General features: G+C 42.4%; 1 protein-coding gene across 3 annotated transcripts in view; it reads right to left on the bottom strand.

The window, feature by feature from the left end:
- The window catches only part of SEMA3D (semaphorin 3D), a 131,691-nt gene extending 108,152 nt beyond the window's left edge, over nucleotides 1–23,539 (bottom strand). The window contains exon 1 of one of the 3 annotated variants that reach the window (XM_040062456.2): nucleotides 23,524–23,539. The gene's annotated coding sequence lies outside the window, so the exon portion shown is untranslated. Of the gene's footprint in view, nucleotides 1–23,097; nucleotides 23,268–23,289; nucleotides 23,339–23,523 lie in introns of those variants that run through there. The other 2 variants (XM_040062459.2, XM_040062457.2) reach the window with 2 other exon arrangements.
- Between the last annotated feature and the right edge of the window lie 1,279 nt (nucleotides 23,540–24,818).

Genomic DNA, 24,818 nt, shown 5'->3' with positions numbered 1-24,818 from the left:
GTAATTTTACTCACACATGGGTTATCCAATGTGCATTGCTACAGCTGTTTGAAGTGTATTTCCAAATCCAGAAAAGAACTAAGACCCAGAGACATCACCACCTCTTGCAGAAATGTCACTCATGCTATGAATAAAGCATAAGCTTAGAAAAACATCATCACCAGCAAACAAATAGCATTTGCTGAACTAAACACATGTGTCTGGAGCTGTGCTCCTGAGCTAATTGGAGGCAGATTTCTTGTGCCCTGCCACAGGACACCGCAGCTGAGAAACCCCTCGAGCTGGTCATGAAGAGTTCAGCACACTGTGCACGGGCAATTGCCAAACTCTGGGGCAGGAGGCACGGCCAGAAATCCCAGAAAGCAGGCTAGGAAACAATGCTGTCATCTGCCACAAACACTCCCGACAGGGCAGGGAAGGCAGCAAGCACAGGGACTGGGCGGCGCTGCTCTGGCAGCTGCCATGAGCCGTTGCAAGGCTGAGCCCTGGTCTGGGACTGAGAACATGCAGATGAAGGGAAGGTGACACCAAGGAAGGATGATGGCCCCTGAGCCAATGAGGTCAGGCCCTGTTCCTGCAAGAGATGCCCCAAACCATCACTATATCTGTGTTCAGCCGTGTCCAGCTGGACTGGTGCAAGATTAAGAGGGGGATACCAGGGAAACTGGGATGGATCTTCTTCAAAACTGGAGGAACACTTAGATTACACAGAAATAATTCAGTATTTAAACAGCCAAAGTTGAATGGGAATAGGCATACCTGCAGCTGGCAGACTGCCTTATCCAAGGACACTACAACACTCAGTCACGGGAGACCCAACACCTTCGTGCTCATCTTAAGCACCTAATTCTAAAGTGATGCTGAATTTAGAAAGCTAGCTAGCTAGCTATGACTTCCTGGTATACCCAAATACACAGAGAAAAAAACTCCAAAAAGCAAGAGAACAACCAAAAAAATCAACTGAACTCTCAAAGAGCCTGCTCTAGAAGCAAGTAATGAACTGACGGGTACATTCACTGGGATGTGGCCCAGCCTCAATTCCAAGTTGGAGGACAGAAAATTTCGAAACTCTGCAACAACCCTTCTCTTCTTTCCTGTGTGTTAGACTAACCCCGACCCAGAGTGTATCTTCTGGCTCAGCAGTGTCCAACATATGGTTCCAGGCAGGATGTTGCCTGTAAAATGCTTTTGCACTAATTCCACTAATTAGATCATTCAAAATAAAAGCAGAACTTTTTGAGGGGGACCAAAAGTCAGTGCTGTCTTTCTGACAGAGACGTGCCATCAACCACAGCCAAGGCTGGGAACTCATGCGTGACTGAGGTACTGAGCTAAAGTGTCTCCAAAAATAAGGGACCCCATCAGCCAAGCTGTGGATCTTGATTTTCCCACCAGACAGCCCTGTTCAGACCTGCTGGGCTGCACTCTCCAGAGCATCCCTGTGAGAAGCACCTGCAAAAGGAGGGGAAGGGATGAACACTTTGGGCTTGGTAAATTAGGTTTAATAGAGTTGGAAATAGCTGAGGTGATTACCCTGTGTTAACTCACTAAGGAACAATACCCAAACAAAAGACAGTCTGACATGACTGTCACAACAAAGTCAATTCTTAAAGACATCTGACCAGACAACATCTATTTTAAAAATCCTCAGGATATTAACTGTGTGTTTATGTTTTGTATTAAGAAGACTAAACATCATTAAACCAGCTGAATTTAGCATAAACAACAGGCCAATAAATACAATACTAGTGCTTTAAAATAATTAAATAACGATTTGTTCTTGCATTTATGTTGCTTCCAAATACTGGCAAAATTCCTTCAAATAAACAAACTGCTAGGTTTTTTGTTGTGCTTTGGGTTTTTTTTTAATTTTTAAAGATTACATGTGGGCAGCAATTTAGGCAAATCTGGACATTTGTTCCATTCATCTGACATGAAAAAAAAGTGACACATCTATCACGTTGCATTTTCACTCTTCGGAAGCCAAAACCAGGGCCCTCCAGGGAACAAGAAGTATAATTATAAACTATCACTGTACAAGTGATTCTCAGACTCTCATATCTCTGGGAACATATTCAACGCACTAAGCCAATATAATCTGATATGCAATTTTTTATTTTTTATTCTTTTTTATTATTATTTTTTAATGAAAGGCCATGGTTTTTTTGTGTAAAAGAAAGAAGTCAGAAAAATAGTGATCAATTAGAGACCTGAAAAGTTTGCTACAAAATAATGTTCATAATAGAGTAATACAGTTAGTGATTTTTCAGAATCACAAGAATAGAAAAACAAAAGCAGTGTCACTAACTAGCAATATATTTGTTGTTTAAATGGTGCCTAAATTTGTGCTGTGTAATACTGAGAAAATATGAAGTATAAAGAGTCAAAATGCAAAACCACATTGTAGTTTCCAGTTTCTGTAGAGCTTTTTATAATTTTTGTATCAATTGTGAAAGCAGAAGTGTCTGAATAAAAAACAGAATTACCCCCACATTACTTTTTCCCTTTTCACACTCTTCATCAAGCAAAAGTAGGGAATTTATTCCATTATCTCCTGTTAGAAGTATTTCTTAATTGCACATGATAGTTGCTTCATTTCTTTGCACAAAAAAATACCATAGGAATAGGAATTTTGTTAATAAATGACATTTTAATTTTAAAAAAGTTTGAAAGCAGTAGTAACTTGTACAACTCAACAACGACTATTTAGCCTCATTAGAGACTATTTAATAAGGCTGCATTTTAGATTTCCGTTGTGCAACAGAGACGGTAATGAGTTATGTCAATAACACCGTCACCAAGGTCAAGCCCCATAGGAATCCCAATGAATTCCTTCTAAAATCCCGTGTTGAACTGTAAACTATGATCTTACCCACCACATCGGTGAAGTGTGGAGCTTATTTTAAACAACTGCACACTGACAGCCTCACTCTGTTTTCACAACGATGAACTGAATCTCTGCAAAGGCACGGAGCTGTGGCATCACACAAGAGGTGTCCATCAGGTAAATTGATTCTCCTGAGCAAATGAGTTGCAGACGTAAACATGAAAGCTTTGTACTGAATCTAATTTAGATAAATAAATTCTGAAGACCCACACGTGATATTAAAAATGAAGACTAATTAAACTTCTCCAAGAGAGCTGTCTACTTAACTGGTACGAATACTACTTCCCATGGTAACAATATTACCCATGTTCAGTATCTTTGAAGGTTTTCAAGCCTCTTGAGGTCATGCAATTTCTAAACACGGTAAAATGAAAATGCAATTATTTTGCCTCAATAACAATGTTCAATACTTTAGAAAAGCTTAACATTGCGAACAGCAATTATCTAATTACTCATTCTCATTTTCCTTCTTCTTTTCCCAGCAATTAACTTTGTGAACATCTTCACATTTGCAATGAAAGTAGAAGTGATTTACAGTAAATATTCATAACAAAGTCTCCATTATGGAGCTGTATCAGAGTAATGCAGAGAGGGATCAATAAAGTGTGTGTTGGTGCATCTCCACTGATTTCACTGAAGCTGCACTAAATTAGGTAGAAAAGGATCACGACCATCGTGACCCTTTAATATTGGTGACATCTGTGGTGACTAGTACACAAATACTCGATTTCTTGTCTTAGTTCCGGTTGTAAATTCTTTATACCAAGCAATAATTCAGATAAATTGAATCAAAGTAGAGTCTGACTTTAGGTACTTTAGTGTAAAATATTTGATAATGTCATGAAGGCTCAGACTCACCTCCATTCTATTCAGGTAACTGAAAAATAGAAGGTGGCAGCCTGGTGACTTCAAGCTACACACATCACCAATGGAGAGGAAGAGTAACCACTGGAAAGTGAAACTACCAACCTGAGCTGTGCAGTGCCTTCTCATTACCCTATTTAAGGGTCAGATTCTATACAGCAGGAAAAATGTAGGTCTGTGCTGACACTTGTTTACATATTTCACTAGACCCAGACCAAGTAAATGCTTCCAAAGTCAACAAAAACATTATTAGAACAATTTGTTTCTCCAGTTCCAAATCTACATGTAGTTACTCCATTACTACATGCCCTTTGCTGAACAATCACAAACATCCCTGACATATCTGAGTATGGTCCTCTGCTGTAGGAGGTGAAGAATCCCTCCAATATTTGTGTAATAGGTTCTTATCCTCCTGCCACTAAGTCAGAAAAGTATGTCAGTGATGTTAGGTGCACACGTCCTTCCTGTAGCGGTATTCTCATTTGAGAGGAAATTAACAAAAACATCAGTTTGCACAACAGGGATTTCCTCACAAAAAAATTGAGACGATTACATGGACAACAACTGAAAAGCTGTGAAAATTACAGCTGGAATGGATGTGATGGAAAACAATGTGATCCTGCTTCTTACAAGAAACTGTGAAGCAGAAAAAAAAATATAGGCAATGTTAAACTCAGCTCATTTAAAAATAACAAGACAGTGCTTCTTCTTCCTTGGTGTCTTTCTCAATCAGTGTCCACCCTCTGCAGGGATGACTCAGGAGTCCTGAGGAACACATGCTTTCTGATTTGCATGACTGCAAGATCCAGAAGTGCAGCCTAGTGCATATACATTGGAGAGTGTGAAAGGATGGAAGTGCAGACAGTGATCTTTTGGGAGGCCGATAATGAAAGTACTTGTAAATTACATCTCATTGTTTCCAATGGAGGGAATGGCTAGAAATCACTAAAACCTGATAGATCTACATGTCTACTGGTTTATTGTTACTTCTGAAAATAATAGCACATTTATTAAATTATCTATATAGATATACCCTCTGTGTTCAAGTAGTTTAAAAAGGCTTGATTAGTCCTATATGCTATTGAGGGTTCCACCCCTTCCTACTCTTGTCTTCCAAAGCATCAAAATGTGCTGAGCAGTGGTGGTCAAAGAATCAGACTGGACAACAGAATTGCCATGTCAGCTACCAAAAGTCTTCTGAAAAAGTGGCAGAATATTGCTGTCCTGGATATACAGGAAACGGGATGGGGAACATGCCCCAGCCCTAAATTAGAGACTGAAGGTAAAAAAATAAAAATCTCACTTTTTCCTTCTCCCAACCTTTTTCATTTACAAAATTTGTAATACTGTTCTTTTTAAATACATACATTTGCAAATGTAACTGAAATAAACTGATTAAAGGAACTGAAAACATATCACTACTGTTTTTTTTAAAGCTCATATTAGTCAAACCATCCAACTAGTTTGTGATACTACTTCTGTCACTGAGGTTTGGGTGAAGAGCAGAGCAGCTTTCTCCTGGAAGGTCCCAGGACATCTCACTTAATCTTCTGCCTCCCACCCTGGGTCTCACTCACATATTTCAGTTTGTCTCTCTGTGTGGCCATACTGGGAGCATTCTCAAACTAAACCCACAGGAAAGAAACAGAGAAGAACAGGAACCGTGCAAGAGCTTGCCTGGACAGAGTGAATAATGCTCCCAATTTGTTAAGATGACTGAACTTCCCCAGTGTTATTGTTTTATCTTTCCTTTGAACTCATAACTTAATACTTTTATTCTGTGTGAACTAGTACACTAAACATAGTTACTTAATGGTGAAGTATTAGAAAAACATTACTGTAAACATATAATAATAATGTAAATGTACTGACATATGCTTACAATTATTGTTATAAATACCTTTTGGGAAAGACATATCAAATTTGTAAGATTTGGTTTTAACTGTGGCCCAAAATTCAGAGTTCTGTTAAGCACATTCAGCCTGAACCTTTCTGAGTCTCCATGTGAAGAAAGTATAGGCTTTCAAAACAGACTGAGCCTGGCCATAACACAACAGGATCAGAGACATACTTGTCCGGCAAGGAAAAGCACTTCAAACACCAGGGTGCCAGTCTGTCAGCACTTATCACTCAGTGGGCTATTCTATCTTTCCAGCAGATTCCCCTTCCAAACTTATACTTCATCACACTCCTGACCTTGCTGCATGTGGCCCCTTCAGCAGAGTTCAAGTCTGCCCCATGTAAGACAGGCAAAGTTTATTCACCACTTCTCATTATCATCTCAGAGACTTACTCATTGTAAGCCAAAATTATTTACTCTGCTGCTTTGGGGGTGTTCATGGAGAAGGAAGAGATGATGAAAAGTCTAAGCAAGAAAATGTTACACTGCAAAGAAAATGAGCAAAAATCCTCCCTTTCAGAAGTAAATGATTGCTTCTGCTCTTGTTTGGTGAGCAACTTTCCATCCAAAAACGGGATGGAAACTGAGGTGGCGAGACAATTTTGTGCTCCAGCGAATACAGTGTTTCAGATCAAGAAAAACAGACAAAGCTGCATCACTCTGGCCTGCCTGGTATGGACTCTTATTTATTTTTTTTTTTCCCCTTTGAAACATTCCATTTGCTGTTCAAGCCAAGACAAGAAAAGAAACATTTTTAACCTTGAGGGTCTGACATAAGCCTACAAAATTAAATAGCCAGGACTAAAAGTGAGGCAGGTTTTACAGTTCTTAAGAAGCTACCTTTTGTTCCTTCCTTAACAGTACATTATAGCCAGGGAAAACTTTCCAAGCTGAAAGCAAACAGGCAAGAGCAGTTTCAACTGCCTTTATTTGAACTGAAATCTATGCAGGTCAGGCCCACATGCTACTAAATACTCTACAAATAAAGAGCAAGTATCAATACCTTCCCTGATGAGCTTACATCGAGCAAGATAAAACAAACAGAGGATGGGTGGAAGAAAAGACTGTGCAATTACAGGAATATGGTACAGTCACCCCTAGAGCTGCTCAGAATTGAGCTTCAGACCCCAAGACTAAGTTTGGAGCAATAAATAAAATGTGCCAGACACTATTTGCAGACTCTGAGACAAAGCAGCCTGGCACAGCTTCTGCTTATATTCCCTTCAAAGCCAAGTGGTCTCATCCGTATTGTCTCCTGGGAGCTGCCGCATCCCCCCAGCTTAACAATCAGGCAGTTTGGAAATGTGCTTGTTGACAAGAGCAAAAACCAGTCCAGTGAACACTCCAACAAACATCACAGGCCAGTGCAGGCCAACAGAGTCTTCTGGCCTTGTTTAACTTGCAAACACAGATGAGACTCATCTGTCTCCCCTGTGATCAGCTTCAGAGTCCCTGCACCCAGAAGGGAAATGTGCCACTAAAGCCATCAGCCAGGGACAGAGCCAGAAAAACATCCCATCAAGTTTTGGCACTTAAAAATACTGCCTTTCATTGTGTAACTCCTGTGGAAAATACAAGACGTGGCAAAACCTTGCAAAATACTCCAACAGTGTGAATACACATCAGAATCTGGCTAACACAGCCCTCAGGTAGAAAACAAAAAAAGGAAGGGGGTTCTAGGTTTTATTACCGTGTGGACAGATAAATTACAGGTGAACTCTGGAAATTTAACTGTTTTGTTTTGGTTTTTTTAATGGCAGTGTTAGGCTAAAATATCAGCTGTTTTCTTATGATCACTGAAGTAATTTTCAGAAAAGCTTTGACAAAACTACAGCAGAGAGCCGATATCCACTACAGTGCACACAAGTGTCCTCCTACGAGGTGCTGCTGGTTTTAGAGCAGAAGTTCACTGACTTCACAGGTGTGCTTAGTTCACCTCCCACAGAACACCGACCTCAAAAGAGAGGGGATAAAAGTCATGCAGACAGGACTGTGACAGGGGGACACTACTGATCTCCAGTGCTTGTCACAGTCCTCATGCCACATGTCACCACCTCTTCCCTTTTCTAGAGGACCCATTCATGGAGTCCATCTCAGCTGCAGTCAGCACTGGCTTATTTATTATAAACACCTGACATTCAGTGCTGCTGCGCTTGCTGAAAACGGATCTGCAGGACTGAGGACAGAAGGTTTATGATGAGAGTAGAAATGGCAAACAACCTTTTAAGATGGCAGGGTTACAGACAAAGAAAGGTATGTCACCAGTCTCTTGTTCTCTTCCACACAAGCTCAGAAGAAGGGATTAATAACTGATCAGTTAAGAAACTAGCAAAATTATTGCCAGCATCTCTTGTCATATTCAGATGACTTGCCTCTTTTTTTTTAAATTAATTCATGTGAAAGAAAAACTAAAACAAAAAAATAATCAGCATGGATCTTAGAAGAAAGAATTTCAGGAAGTACTTTATGCCCAAGAATAGCTCTTCTGCCAACCAGCTGTTAGAGATTTTTTAACAATTTTTGAGAGTTAAGCCTCTGCATCTTCTTTTCTTTTTACTATTCCAGAAGCCTTGGGGATGTTTCTCTTCCTATTTTGAGCCCACTCATGAGCTGGGAATTCTTTTCTCAGTGTGTGAGTGTGAATGATATGACTGGAGACTGCACCACTGCTTACCTCTTCTCTTGCTTCTTGCTATTTGCCTAACACTGACTGAAAGCAATGGTAGAAACTTTTCATGAGTTTATTTGGATCTGTGGAGACCAAAGACTCAGCCTCCTACATGTATTTATAAAGACTTCTGCAGAACAGAAGGACTTTGTTTAGTATGAAGAAACTGAAACCGGGAGCTACCAGTTTGTCCGATACAGAAGGAATTAGGAGACTCACTCTCAAAGCTCTTGGCACTTGCACCCCAGGGATGCTTTAAATAGAAAAAGACTTATACAAAACGATATTTCAAATTTAAGTGGCTCAACGGTTTGAAAATGCTCTCAGTTTGTCTCGAAAAGCATCTGAGAATTGGTGCTACAGGTCCAATGTTTTCCTCTCACAAGAAACTTTCCCTCAGTGGCCATGGACTTGCCCATTTCCACCTTCCAACCCTCCTCTGCAATCCCATGAAACTGATTGCAAAGAATTATTAATTATCTCTAACTATGCAGGAGTAAATCACTGCACCTTCATGACTCCAAGCTGAATGAAAATAGTCCTACCTCATTTCTGAGGTATGCCTCTGGTCTCTAACATACTTGCTAATTTCTTTCATCAGTTTCAACTCATGCTCTTTGTACACAGCAAATAGTCTAGTGAGGCTCTGAGGGCAGATGAACTTTAGAACGGCGATAATAATAAGGTGATAATAATACCTACTTTTGTTGTGTATTGCACTTGCACTCCCAAAAGCTGTCTGCATCACTTAGTTAAGTTGTTTTGCTTAATATAATCCTATGTGGTGCAACATGAGCAGTTGGTGCTGTGTCACAAAGGAAGAAACTTCTGCAAATGCCCGGACTATTGCAGTAATTGCTGCAGCTGAAATTTGGTCTGACTGCTTCACTTACAAATTTTTTGACTGCTTCTTCACTATTAAATCTTGGAAAGCCTCCAAAATAAAAATGGAGGATAAAATCCTGAACATCACAAAAGATGCGTTCTTCCACATACTTGTAGATCATCTTTGGCACACTTCCTGATTTTAGCAATTACAGCATTCCCCCAAGCTCCCTGCACACTGTCCATGGATACAAGGCTTTGTATGATGTGTCATTTAATTCGGAAAATTACAGCAAGTTACTGCAGGAACCCTATGATAGACAGTAGAGCAATTCAGTATTAAAGCACTGTTAGGTCTCTGTATGGTCTTCTTGGTCGATGTTACACAGCTGATCTATTTTTATGTATTATTTACACTGGGACAGTGTCTGGAGGCCAGGGCAGGACCCCATAGGGCTGCACATACTGTCAAGTAGGGTGCAAGGGCCTCTCCTCTTTGCAGCCTGAAGTCTAAATATGTACTGAATGAGACCAGATGGAGAAAACAGTCAGAAGAAAAAGTGAGACAGTTGTTATTAAGAGTGACAGGCAGAGCACAACAGCTACTTGGCAATATACGGGCAATGAGCAGTTCCTACCACTGTTGTCTGTTTTCTCTCTGTCCTTGGTATGGTGTTTTTTTGCAACCTGCAGTGACCTGTGGATAAACCCTCATACACAGAGTCATTCTCTGCATGTCTGAAGCTCTGGGCACTTGAAAATGTCCTTCACTGCCAGCTGAATTAGGGCACGAAGTGGGTGATGTGAAATCACAGGTTTGGAGCAACCCACGGGAGGATTATGACTTTGGGGTGTCAAGGGAGCCCAGAAGGCAGCTGATCTCAGTGCAGGTCACATAATCTCTGTCTTTAATCCCTTACACATTGCCTGCAGCAGGAACAGCCAAGAGTCCTAATGGTGTTCAGGAAGACAAGTCTTAATTCAAGCCCAGGCTGTCCAGGGAACCAGCAATGGGTGCACCTCCCACCTAACTCACTAAGTCTCTCTTTGGTTGAAGACGGACTTTTGAGCTCATAGCCTTGCGACCCAAATACATTTCTTAAATTAGTTATTTCACCTCCTGATCAGAGCCAGGACTGCTTTACACACAGATAAAATCCCCACTGTGTTTAGGTCCTCTGTGCAAACCCTAAATGCCCCTCTAAGTTCTTAGGACTGTTCAGCTCTGATTTCCAAAGCAATAGTGTTGGGTCTGCAAGGTCAAGAAAAACAATAAACATAAATTCCTACAAACACTTCTGAATTGAGCATATTGTAGACATTCCCAGGCATAAATCTAGTCCAGTATCAACTGGAAATCCACAGGCTCTCTGATACCAGTCCCTGTCCCTGAAGTGACTGATGGCTCACACAACCGTGTGTCTTCATCGCTAGATGAGCCAGAGGACAAGGGCTGAATAGCAAAGGGACTCTCCCACTCCCTGCAGAGCCAGGCAAGCAGGGAAGCAACAAGCACTTGTGAGGGAAGTCAGATTCCAGCTGTGTTAAGGTGAGTTCTGGAGAGGCTGGAGGTGGGAGCCATCAAAACAAGAGGGACAAAGGCTGAAAGCAGCCATCTCCTTTCAAGAGTTCAAATCAAAAAGAGTAAACTACTCACAAAGCCACTGCAGGGTAATGAATGTGATAGTACAAGGAGAGAAGGACTCTGACACTGGGTCACACCAGCAACAGGATAAACTAATTTAGCACCTCTTTCTTTGAAGTGAGAACTTGTGCCACTGCATGGCTCAGCAGAGACCTCAGACAGGTCATCCTGGTCTTCCTCATAAATCTGTATCGTCTAACCTTCCCTCAGATCCCGGCACCCTACAGCTGCTTTACACAAAGCACCCATACAAGCTCCCGAAATTTTTGTAACTCTTCTCTCAGTAACTTTAATTTTCCCACATTTTTTCTTTAAATTCACAATGTTCATAACTGCATTTCCTCTGAGGATCAGTCCCTTTCAAAGAGACAGAAACCACTTAGAGCTAACACAGTATTTCCAACTCCTTAGGCTGTTGTATGAAAGCAAGAGCCATCAGAAGTAGGTTGCCAAAAGAGTTTAGCTCCCATTTAGTTACTAAGGTCTGGATTTTCAAGTGTAATGTTAGGTAACATGGGACATGCAGGCTGTATATGATACAACATTTTTAGTAATACACAGCACAGTAGCACTTCTTGGGACGTTGCTAGTCTGTGTAAGGACTGCTTCAAGGAAACTGGAAAAATGGGAACTCTATCATGTAGTTAGGTATTAATAAAATACTTCCTGAATGTTTTACAAGAAATAAAAATAAGAGAACACAAGTTCTTTGAGGTGGTTTCTGAAATCGTTTTAAAAGAACATTTCAGCAAATGCATTCAATAAAGACATTTTTTTCCCCTTAAAATCAAGTTGAGTTGGTTTTAATTGATCCTTATATTCTTAAGATAACATTCATCTTGCCTAATTTCAACCACCTAAAATTCAGGCATTGTCTTGGCTCCCTCTAGGGAGGGTGGAGACAGGCACTGCCCAGTTAATTCATCCCCTGGCTCCGATACTGCATTGCCCCTGGGAGCACCTCATCCTGCACAGAAAACAGAGGAAGATTAGGAGACCATCTCACACTTCAGACAAGTGAAATAAATCCCATCTTAATTAGCTTTTCCACTCACTGTACTTTCATTACCACAATAACTGATCATCCATACTTTCCAAACCTGTAATCCTCACATTCTCTCTATGATAAATGGTCATTTTTACTCATTTACCGACACATACAGCTGAGGCAGGTAGAGGCCAAGTTCTAGACCTGCAGAGATATTTAACAAGTTAATTGTCTAAATTAGGTGTTTTTCAGTCAGCTGACAAATACTCAGTGATGTAGACAAAGCAGTGGCAGTCGGGTGCCCTTAGGAATTTGCTAGGATCTAAGCAGAATTGACTTGCCTTCAGGACATATGTCATGGAATTAACCCCAGGTCCTGAGCTGCTGTCCTAACCTTTGGAGTGTCCTTAACATCAAGCAAATCCTCTGCTGTTTTTTGAATAAAACTTTTGAAGCATTTACAGTCATGTCTTCTTCTTTGTTGAAATCTAACAAACTGTGAACACTCAAAGCCTTTCATTCTTCCACATAAATCAAACCTGACTCCAAGCCTCCCTTCTCCCTTTTATTGGTCTTCCCAAAGCTGTCCTTAGATCTTAACTTAGCAGTAAGAGCACAGTGAGCCCAAAATTACAGGATTTTTCAGGTGTTAACTGTGATGCAACTAAACACAGGAACACCAGCATTAAGAGTTAGCACTAAAATCAGTGAAAATACTACATTCACTTCAGAGTTCTACTCTGGTGTGCAGCTTCTGAGCACTGCATCACAGCACAGTGCATTGACACCATGTCTCTTGCACTCAGAGAAGTAATTGACCAAGACCTCAAAATTTAAACACTTGGGGCATGTCAATACGAGAGTCCAGACACAGTAAAATGTGAATTATCAGCACACTGGCTGCTCTGCAGTCCCATCACACTGAAGAGTGTACTAGAAGGAAGCAACTCAATTTAGAGGCAACTTACTTAATTTGAACGACAGCCTTCGGGTAGACACCCTGTGACAGGCCATGCAGATTAAGTGTGAGGAAGATACCACTCTGCACACTGTAATTCCAGCTGAACAGTAGCTGATTCCCACATGTAGACAAACTTTATCAGTCCAGAGCAGGCTTCAGCATTGGGTGATATGTGCTGCTCAGAATAATCTTGGGGAGAACTGCTGAATGCCGAGCATGTCCTCTGACTTGCCTGGAACTTGCACCTGGGTTGCAATATGGGCCAATTTATAAAACAGGCTCTGGTCCTTCCATCTGGAAAGATTTTTTTTTTTTTTCCCCCCAGCAATTATCTCATTGAAGTGAAACAGAAAAACCAGTTTCTGTAGACAGAGAGATGTCAGCCCCAAACTATTCTAGCAAACAAGATAAAAACACTTTTTCTGGGACTAAACGAGTGCAAGAGTGCAGTTCTCCCCTTCTAGGATAGCTGTCTTGATCTATAACTAATCAAAACAATCCTGTATCAACCTTGAATTATCAAAGTCTAACTATGCTCTGATTTAAGAACCCACGAGCACAAAGTATGGGCAGCTTGTGGGAAACACACGGGTAAAGTACCAGGCAATTTTCAAGAAAGATACTGAAATAATTACGAACAGACTTCTGGTTATTAGAGGGATATTTGATCATCTCCTGTATTAACTAGATCCCCAATACCTTACACAGTTGCCCTTATATTGAACCCAGTCGCTTGTTTGTGGACTAGCTCTTATTGTCCAAATAAAATTCAGTTACTGGGGATATCAAGAAAACATGATTCTGCAACATCCTTCGCATGGAACTGCCTTGTCCACACTCTGAAACAGAAAAAATTCACTCTCCTACAGCAAAATAAGAGATTTCTGCCCAGTCACCCAGCTTCAGAACAAGGAAACATGTTTGTTCTGTGCAAAGGTTTCCAACCTGTCTTGCAAACCACCAGAGGAACAAATTACTCCAGAGTTTTACACACACCAAAGAACCCCACACAGCACCGTATCTCTGTAGGGGAATTAAGAGTAAGTGCTCAGGCAGCAAAACACTGCCAAAACCTCAAATGCCTATTTTGGGACTTTCTCCTAGTCTAACAGAAAAGCAGGAGGTGGAAATGACCAAGAAAAGACACCCATGGGACTGAGGTCACATCTTCAACTTGAGATGTCCAAAAAGAGCTCTGAGCAATTGCTGCAGCCTCCCCAGCATAGCTGGGTTTTCCTTCTGAGCAGTGGCACACACAGGCTAAGCCTGGGAAGATTTCCATAATATAATACAAGGGCAGCTCAGACCAGATCCCATCAGCGAGATCTAGTAAAACAAGTTGGAAAAAAAGCTACTGATCTTCTATGAGAGAATACTGGTGACACTGACTGAGGATCCTGAATCCTGAGCACAAGGCCCACAGAGTCTTGCTGGCTCTTCAGAACAAACTGTTTGCTCCTTGTCAATCACTAATTTCTCCAACCTCCATCAGCACCTTTTCAACTTTTCTAACTGCTTGTGGTCACATCTCTTCTCCCACGTGGCTCAAACCAGAATGAAAGGAGTCAGCACAATTTAAACAGGGTCATGCCTTCCAAGCATCTGACCAGTATTTTGCTGAGAAAAGAATGAAAACAAATTGTACACTGCCTACTGCAAGGCCGTGTGAGATTTCCCCAGGGCCACCACAACAGACCACTGTAATCTCTGCTGATGCTTGCACTGAAGATAACAATGCTGCTTGTTATCAAAGCCACTGTGCCCCAGTTATTCTGGCCTTACACACTATTTCTCTTATAAAGATGAGTGCAGCACTTCATAGATTGTCTAATACTTTATCCTGGAGATGTCAAATCCCACTTTCCATTGTGTCATGTTGAATTCCTGGATGAAAAATAAAACACAACAAATCTACACACATTCCAAAATGCTTTTCTCACATCACTTCTGTGGCATTTACCTTGTTTGCAGGGAAAGGAAGGAAGGAAAGCACAAAAAGGATGAAAAGTACTTTTTTTTTTTTTTTTAACACCATTTACTAGAACAGATTTTATTATCCATAAATAATGGTGGTAACCCAGGATAAAAACAGAAATAAAGCCTGTCTTCACTAAGAAAATGACTATCCATATTTCATCACTGACCAACTGCAGAACAGCTGTGCCTGTGATATCAATGTTATCACAAAGGAATTTCTACCATTGTCGTGAAAACCTGGCACAAGACCCGAAACCTGTCTGAATTCTCTCCCTTTAACAGTTTAACACCCCACATGTCAGATTACTAGAGTAGAGTACCCCTGGGGAGTGAGAGATTTTCATCATGTCAGGACGATTTCTAGGAATTGACAGGATACAGGAAAACTATGCCTGAAGCTTTTACAAAAGCACAAGAGAGAGTTTAACTATAGGAAGGAGATGAAGTTTCAGAGGGGAGTTTGGAAGCAGGAGCAGATGGTGCTGTGACTTGAAATACCTGGTGAACTGCTGCTAAAAGGTAAGGATGGTCAATTCCTTTTAGGAAAGACCAAGCCCTTGTGCCACAGGACATGCTGGCACTAGCACAGACTCAGCACAGTGGAAAAAAAAAAAAAAGATAAACCACACAGAATCTCACGTTGGCTTTTAAATGGAAGACAATGCATTCTGCTTTTTTGTTTTTTTCTCTTGCTTTGAAAGCAGATGTTTGGGATTGAGACAAACTCCCTGCACTGTTTGCTGTACACACCTTCTGCTTTTCTGTCAGGCTGTGGAAAGCTAGAGAAATTGGCACTGGAGCTTTCAATAGTGTATAGTGCCTCAGTATTCATTTTTCATCCTTACACATCAATGTACAACAGCAAACAGAGAAGAAAACCAATCCTTCCATCATTCCATCACTTAAGGAGCCAAAGCACAGTAACTCATCTTTCACCAGGCAGGAAGGATTTGATTTTAAGTACCATTGAGGAGATAACTGTCTGTGTTACGAGTTTCATAATGGTGCTCGTGTTGCCATTTAGGAAAGTAATGAGCTGTAGCAAAGTCACGGGAAGCAAAGGACACAGGAGCTTCAGTCTCCTGAGGACAGCACAGCAATTTATCTGCACTTAGAAGTGTAAAACTCTTCAGGGAAATAAAAAAAAAACCAACAAAAACACAAAAACAACCCACCACACACACAAAAAACCCCCACCAAACTAAAAACCAAATCACAGACGTGAATTTGTAGACAGATAACTTAAGAAAATCAGCCCATTTCCCCCTACACATAAATTTTATTATGTGAGTTAAATCAATCTTCAGTCTAAGCAGTTTATAATTATTTTATCTAAGGACAGAAAATCTTTCCATCTGAAAACTCCCTTCACTGAATGTTGCACAGGTTGTTGGGATGTTACACTGGGGAAGGTTATTTTTTGCCATAAATCCATTTTTTACTTCTTTTTCAAGCTGAGGCAACTTTATGAGATGAAATATATCTGCTTTTTGTAGATGTCACTAGAGAACTCTAAACACAAATCGTAATTCCAAAACAAACCTGTACACTGCAAATGGTATTACCCAGGACATTCATCTTAAAACACATACAGCACAGAGGAGCACAGCTAAATGCACCTTTTCTTTTTTTCTAGAAAGAGCACCTGAAAGACCCCTGGGCCTGAATAATGTTAGCAACTTCCTTAGATGCACCAATTCTCTTACTTTTTCCTTAGTTAGGTGGGGTGGCATTCCAAAAATTACATCAAGTCAGCTTTTCCATTGAGCTTTGAGTTCAATTTGCAAAATAATAAATTGAGTCTTAAAATAAACACCTTGTATTTCATGAGGTCTGAGAAAACCTCACTTCTGACAAGATTACAGATTGTATAAGGCATCAGATCAACTGACCACAATGATTCAGACTGTAGTTATGTAAAGCATCCTTGCCTATTAAAATAGTTTTAGGAAAAAATCAGATTAATAATAGAGATTTATGACATTAACTGACTCTTCAGTCAGCCAAGTTCAGCCTTAAAGACCAGGATAAAACTGTCTTTTGCTGTTTCCAAGCTTTACATGTAGCCACCCCTGCCCACAGCACCTGGTCCACAGGGTGCACACGCGACAGAGCTGTGACTGCTCAGTGCCTGTCGTGCTCAGGAACAGGCACTGCTCTGCCCACCTCACTTGCAGAGCTAGGGGGGGCTCCAAGTGTGCCCAGTTCTCCCACAGACCGAAAGGAGAAGATCCAGGTCTCCCAACACCTTTCATCGAGCAGCCCCAGGGTTAGCAGGCCCCTTTGGGAACAGGGAGCATTGGTCTCCTTATGATTAATTCAATGCTGTAGCTCAGTACCAAGTAGGAAATACCAACGCTGATACCAAAACGTTAATTGGGGCAGATTCAGCAGAGGAAGTCTTATCCCTGGAAGATGGTGCAAACTGTGCTAAGCCAGTCTCTTTCTGCTGGACCTGGCAATGGAGCACTTGCAGAAACGTGGGACTGGGGTGGCTGAGAAAGCCATGCTCCTGAACACCAGCAACACCACTGCTCTGACCCACACTTGGGAAACTGCTCTTCCAGGTCACCTCAGCACCTGAGACACTAAATATGTGCTCAAGATTTCTTTTACAATTCAGTTTTTATTTTAAATAGTGGCAGAAGTAAAAGACCCTACCCATATCTGTCTGCTGTGAGAGCTCATTGCTGAGGATCCTAAATGTGTCCCATGGCAAGGGGCTTGGAACTTGAGATGATCTTCAAGGTCCCTTCCAACACAAACCATTTTATGATGTCTGATGGGCCCCTCCCAAGGTTCCTGAGACATAGCTAATAAATTAATAAAAGCTTCACTGAATGAGAAGTTACGCTGCTTGTAACTAATGAGAAGGTTTTTTTACCCTGCTTGTAACTAAGGACTATATATAAATACAAGTGACAAATTTGCTCCTGTGTCTTCTCTGACTTCCACTGAACAAAAATGGAACTTCAGAGAGATATAACATAAGATCACTCTATTAGCAGGACATAGTATAGTAGCAGCTGTAAAGATTTATTTATGCTCTTATAAAGATTTTCAAGCACCCACTTAAAAAAAGGAAATGCCACATGAAATTAAGTAAAGGATTTATTTAAAGGTAATTTATATGTAGGTGGAATCTTTCTTTCACAAGGTAAGAGAATGGATATGAGAATGCTACATTCTGCAAACCTACAGCAAAGACTGCAATAGTTCAGAGAACTTTACAGTTAGAGCTGGTTCTTACTGTAAATCCTGGAGAGAAGGAACTGCACTTGCTACAGCCCATTACTACCTGTCAATGCCCTTTATTTTATTTCCCTCTCTGAGTGAAGCTCTCTGGATTCCCAAGGATGTTGTGAGCATTTTTCCTTTACTACAGTGTTCTAAAGCGTTTTAGTATAAGCCTTCATAAAACCTCACACATATGCATTATGAAATTACAGGGAATAAGTTCCATATGAAAAAAATCATCATATTTCTTCTTTCTGTTTTTTAGCAGAGATTCTGACATTAAGCATAAGAGCAACAGACATTGTTTTAATTCTTCATTGTGGAAGGGGAAAAAATCAACTTTTTGCTTTTGGTTAAGAAAGAATTTTTTACATACTCCCTCTTTGCAGTCTCCCCCTTGCAAAATCAAAAAAGGATTTTAGACAGACAAAAAGTAACCACAATTATAAGGAGTGTGTCATTGATAAATTCCAAGGGAATACAACAAACTAGGTAGGCACATACCATTAGATCTAGCTGTTCAAAATCTTAAAATTCTAGCCAAGATTAAGCTGGACTATTTAACCACACCGGCCCTCATGACTGCATTTAACTTTTAAAAGGCTCAATCTCACTCTAGGCTTAGACTTTAGGAAAGTAACTCTTTCAAGAGAGCATTTTACACAGCAGCCTATCTTTAAACATGTGCTTAAGTCTCTTGAAGTCACTAAGAACAGACAAACTGAGAACAGGCCCAAGTTTTTCATTTTATGACAGTCTTAGTTTTGTATAATTTTAGTTAATCCTAGGCTTTCTGCTCCCAGTGCATTTAGGCATGAGTTATGCTGACGCAAGATGAGATCAGACTAAGTGCTGCAGTGTCTTCAGGAATTTTGGAAGAGGATGTTCCAGGAAAATTGGTAACTTCTCTTCTGCCCACCTCCTTGGAGAAAAAAAAATAAGAAAGCAACAACAACCCAGCACGTCATTGGAGTATGTTTAGAAGTTACAGAGCTTTTAGCCTCTCTTCTGCTGCATGACATCTGCTTCCTGCAGGTTTGATTCTCTGACCAACTAAATTGGAAACAGTTTAATTATGATTATTTATTTTGCTTTTAAACTGACCACATTATAAGAAAAAGCTCACACAACTCCTCTGTTTATAGCAGCTCAGGAAGAAAAATATGCAAAGAACTACAGAAAAGGATAAGTGTTACTGAAAGCTGAGTAATACACACAGTGTGAAATTCATGCAGTGCAGAAAGTCCTCACAAGTTACATGTCTCCATGCATTGTGTTTTAGGGCTTACACATTAAGCCCTAAAGCACAAATGTCTTTAGCCATATATGTTCTGAGATTTTTAGGATTTGTCCTAAAAATTAAGTTTGAAAATAAATGTCTTTAATGTCCTGGGCTGAGTCTGACCAGGGAAATTATTAGGGAAACTCTCAGGTAACAACAGAGCTCTGAACATTAATCACACTTTACAGTTACATTGTGGGGAAGTGCAATGACTTAGTTAAGGCCAGTATAATGTCCCAGGATTAAACTACCACACCCATCACACTGATAGTCAGTTGAGTCAGTGATTCAACGCAGATGGAAATCCAGGTTCTTCTTGGCTTACTGTTATCTATTCTGCCCATTAGGTTATGTGACTTCCATAAATTATTTTGCAGTTCCCGTTAAAAGAAAATAAATCCACATGATGCTAAATGCTGCCTCCCAGCTGTAACGCAAAGTGGAATTTTGGACCACAGCGCTGCTTCCTGACTCATCTTGGATCCCCTCCATGTGACGTTGGATCCATCTAAGCTGGGGAGAACAGAAGTTCTGTGCTTTTTTTTTCTTTTTTCTTTTTTTCTTTTTTTTCTATCACCCACTGTCAGATAACACATGCATGTTCTTGCAGCACGCGGAAAAAAAACAACAATACCAGAGAGGGCCCTTCCTGAATACACAAGGATAGAAAGGAGAAGATAAAAGGGCTAAAGACTTGTACAGGGATTATTTAAATAATGACTCACTGCCATTGCTAAGTTTATAAAATATATAAAGCCCAAACAGAAATGTTGGGGCAGGGGGAAACTGTTGAGAAGTGCGACAGAGGTGAAGTAGTATAAAAAAGTTAAAAATAGCACACCCATGGAGCAAAATTTCCTTCACACGTAAAAACATCCACTACACTTCACGTCACATGCACATGGCTTTACTGCAAGCTTCTCTGTTGGTTGTTTGCGGCTGGAGAAAATCCAGAAAGCAAGCAAAACAAACACATGGCACGTTCCCTGCGTCTGTCGGATTTAATGACGTTTAGCACACACCTTTGGCTCTTTCCAGGGGTTAAGAAGACAAAGGGCCAAACACAGGTCCGGCAATCCCGCAGGCTGCCCTGCCAAGACAGCACGGTGGGAAAGCCTGCTTAACCAGCCCCAAAGGATTCCCTCATGAAGGAAACCTCAGAGAGTACAGATGTGGCTCTGTGGCCAATTCCAGCACCAGGGGTTTTATCCAAAGAAATCCTGGCATGTGTTGGGAATTCAGCTGATTCCCAGCTGATGAATCAGCCTCTCTGGATCCACAGGTGACCTGCACGTTGACATTGCAGCGGCAGACAAGGAAGCGACATATGAGATTACGGCTGCTGGACTTTTAACAGCAAAAAGAATGAGAGGGAAAGCAAAACAAGGATTAAAAAAGAACCCAGAAAGACATCATTATTTTGGCCACCCTGAGCTAACAGCAGGCTCACAGGGTGACTCCAACTATTATGGCTTTTTGCCCGTTAAACTGTAAAGATCCTGACTGTGTGGGACGTTCGCTCCTCTGCTTGTTTGTGACATGTAAGAGAGGCTGAGCATACACAACCCTTCTGCTAGGATCAAAATAAGGACAGGTGCTTTGGGAGCATTTCATCCTTTGCCTTTGCTTTTCAATACCTTGCTGTCTACATGGCTAGCTGCTTAATTATCATTACTTAATCTCGCAGTAATAAGGATGCAGTATCCTCAAACACTTTAAAGGGTCCTTTCCCAATGAACAACATTTCCATTTAACACTCTAGCTGAATTAAAACTTTGCCGCCCCCCCCCCCCCCCCCCCCAAGGCCTTGTTTCATTTAATTCAGTTGCCAAATCCCAGCAGAACGTCCAGGCTGCAGCACAATTTGCATAATGAACACTGGTATCTACAGTGAAAACATCACCTCTGAGAAAAAAAAAATTGGGAAGCAGGGTAAGATCAGAGCAATTACAATGTTTTGGAAGGTTGGTTGATGGCACAACCTGCAGTTGGGAAAGAAGCAGGCTGAGCCAGTACCTGGGAGTGGGGAGAAAAAGAGGTATCAGTCTTCTGGGGATCTGACCATAGCTACTCACCAAGACAAAGCTGAGGGCAGGAACTCAACTTGAAATTATGTCTTTCTCATATTAGTCACCTTACTCAGTACTACTAAGAGGCACTTCTCCCTCCTTAGGATTTTCGTCCTGAAAGCACCTACCAGCTTTTGTAATAGAAGTCATTCTTGTATTTTCAGACCCAGCAGAGAGTGGTGAAGCTGCTATTTCCATTTCTGGTTAAAGCACTCAATGGGCAGAGCCCAGACACTGACTGTACGAGACTTGGATTCACAACATTTCTGCCTGGTTTAGAGCACAACTCTCAGTGCTTCAGCACTGCACCTAATGGGAGCCTGTTCTGCTGCCCACACCCTGAGAATCACTGCTGGATTGATCCAGTCGCAAGAAGAGGGAAAGCAAATTTAGTTCCTGGATCTCAGGCTAGTCTGGATGTCTAAGCCAAAATAAAGTTCAACTAAAAGTGAAGCCAAGCTGCTCAGCCTGATCAAGGCGAAAATGCTTCAGTTTATGAGACATCTCAGAGCAGGACTTGTCTTGGAAATTTAAAAAAAAAGAGGTGTGGCACCTGCAGAATTCAGGTATCTCTGTTTGACAGTAGGTTTACAATTGTACATTAAAATACCCCAATTTCTCTTTAGAAAACTATTTAGACCCCCAACTTTCACAGAAGACTTTGGCCCTTACACTTTGCAGGAGATGATATGCTTTTCTGGATCAAGCCCATAATAACCTGAATAAACTAATGAAAAAGCAAAGATGAAAAATCACATCAATTATGAGGATGTGGTCCTAATGAGGACCTGAAAAACAGTATAGAAGTGCTGTGCCATTAGCATTAAACACCTCCAAATGGTAAACAGTGAAATCAAGTCTCCTTTCTTGTCCCTCAGATTTGCAAGTAGAAGAGAGAAAGTGACATGCTACAATTGTTCAAGTTCTTGCCTGCATCTTCCTGGCCTCTGCCAGAGACACAGACACAGTGTGAACTGCTGCTTTCTCAGCTTCTGGTCCCATTAATGTCTATTATTCTTGGACAAGTTGCCCCAATTCAAATCAAAGTGAAGCTCTTTTTGAGAAAATAGAGGTGGCTGCTTTGTGCTCCCGCAGCACAGTCACCGATTACCTAACGTGCTCAGGAATGTTTCCCATCTACAAGCAACAACTTTCATTTTGCAATATTCGCTGCAAAACAAGGAGTTTTCCCATCCTGGGAGTCCCTTCACCAAGTGAAGTGGAGGTGGTCCCTGGGAGTAGGCGAATGATCTTTCAGCGAGCACCCCGGCCGGCCAGGTGCTCTGCGCTCGCAGGGATGGACGCGCCCAGCAGTCGCCCTCACGGCGATGCTGAAGAACTGCGCTGAAAGGAAGGAATTCTGCCACCGTTCTGCTGAGGAGCATGGGCTGATCATGCCCCGCTGCCTTCTCAGAGCCCGGAGCCACCTCTGAGGAGCAGGAGCAGGCACAGGGGTGCCGGGCTGAGCGCACGAACTCCTCTCGCATCGCACAGCCTCTACGCCCCGCTCCCCAAAACTAACTCCTTCTCTCTCTTCTCTCTCTCTTCTCCAAGCCCAGCTCTGGCAGAGCCTAGCCCTTTCCCAAGCCAGCCCCATCTCCCCGCTCACAGCGAGGCAGGTGGCCCGGGGGCCGCCAGGTGCCGGCACCGCTCTGCTCCTGCCGGGGCAGAGGCCAGCGGAGGGTCCGGGACAGGCAGAGAGGACCCCACGCACCTTCCCACACCGCCCTCCACCCCTTCTCCGCGGCGGCGGAAAGCGCCCCAGCTCCGCGGAGCCGCGGGGCCGGCCGGTACCTGCCGGGGCCGGAGAGCGGCCGGAGCGCAGCGGGGCCGGGCCCGGCCCTGGGTGTCGGAGGCGTTGCGAGAGCGGCGGCTCCTCCCCGGCAGCAGCAGCGGAGGGTCTCGCTCCTTCTGCGCCGAGTGTCAGACTTTCCCTCGGCCGCCCTCCCTCCATCCCGCCACCCCTTTCCACTCCCTCGCACGCACATGCACACCCCTCCAGCAAATGGGCTGCCGCCTGAGAGTGCGCCTGTGTGTCCGGGTGTCTGTCAGCCGGCGCAGGCACACACCCACCCCCTGCTCTGCCGGACGGCGGCTCCCGAGCAGCGCCGGGGTGCGCCCGCCAGCGCCGATCGTGGCAGCGATGTGCCCTCCCGGGCACCCCGAGCCCGTGAGCCTTCCCTGCACCTCAGCCCTCCCCGGCACTGCCGGATCACACACCTGCGAGCTCGCACAGGAGCATCCCGACCTATCTGTGGGATGGCCGTGCGCGGCTGCTGCTCCTCATCCACACGGCTGAAGCAGCCGCCTCAGGTCCGCTCACGGGGTTCCCATGACACATTCCCTCTGGGGGACACTGGCTTGGTGACTGACCGAATTAAAAAAAAAAAAAAAAAAAAAAAAAAAAAAAAAAAAAAAAAAAAAAAAAAAAAAAGCCAGCTGGCCACGTTCACTGATAAGTGGCCCGGAGCTCAGGGCTGGTGCGCATTTGAGAGTTCCCCCGTGTGCAGAACTGCAGCTGCCAGGGACACATCTTTGCATTTATTTGTTTTGCCCTCGGAATGTGCTATATTGGTGGTTCTCCGGCTTTCGCATGCTGCAGACCACTTCCTAAGAGAGAATTTCTCTCCTGGACCGGCCCACTCCCACACCAAACCATTCTCTCCAACATATTTCCTTCTGTGGCTACCCGAGGAAGAGCCTTGCTGCCCACAGGCTGAGAGCCATTGCACACATGGCACAGACAGATCAGACGCTTCCAGACGAGACACACTGGGGTTCTTTCAAGAGCTGTGTTTCCCTCAGTGAAGGGCTCAGATTGAAAGTCTTCAGCTGGCACCTCAGTTGTGGAACAGATCCCGACTGTTGCTCCCGTGAAATAACAGCAGAACCAAAGAAGTCCAGAAAAATATATTGGAGTTTCCACCATGTAACTCACCTCAGCAGAACTTCATCCTCACCTACCATTCAAACAGAAGTCAGATGGGTGGTCTGGGTATACAGGACAGGAGCTAAATAAGAGAAGTTTTTTAGGTTCACCAAAAGTCAACTTTTACACCTTTTAGCTACATTTTTTAAACAGTTTTTTACTACAGTACCAAACTGACATTGTTTTTATAAATTATACACACACAAATACAGACTGTACTTATCTACATGTGGTTTATATTCCCAAAAGACAAATGGAGGTATTTGGAGATTGGTTGACTGTTGACTTCTGCTGTTTAAGGCCTTCAGAAAAAAAGAGATTTTATACTGAAGTTCTACATTTCTCTCATTATCACCAGTAAAACTTTCCATTGCTTTAATCTCCACATGGCACTGTTTAATCCAAATATAATTGAATTTCAGTATGATGCAGCTTTGAGCCCTGTTTGTGTTTTCAATTTCACTTTACCTTGTTCCCATTCACTGAAGATCACAGGCACTCTGCTGCTAACCCCCTTCTGCAACTGAAGAAGTTCAACAAATAGAAAATGAGGAGCAGGTTGGTGGAAGAAAAATCCTTGTGGGTC

The sequence above is a fragment of the Hirundo rustica genome, chromosome 4 (assembly GCF_015227805.2).
Source record: "Hirundo rustica isolate bHirRus1 chromosome 4, bHirRus1.pri.v3, whole genome shotgun sequence".
In the NCBI taxonomy this organism is placed as follows: domain Eukaryota; kingdom Metazoa; phylum Chordata; class Aves; order Passeriformes; family Hirundinidae; genus Hirundo; species Hirundo rustica.
Note: the sequence above shows the minus strand (reverse complement) of the source record. Positions and strands in the feature narration are given on the sequence as shown.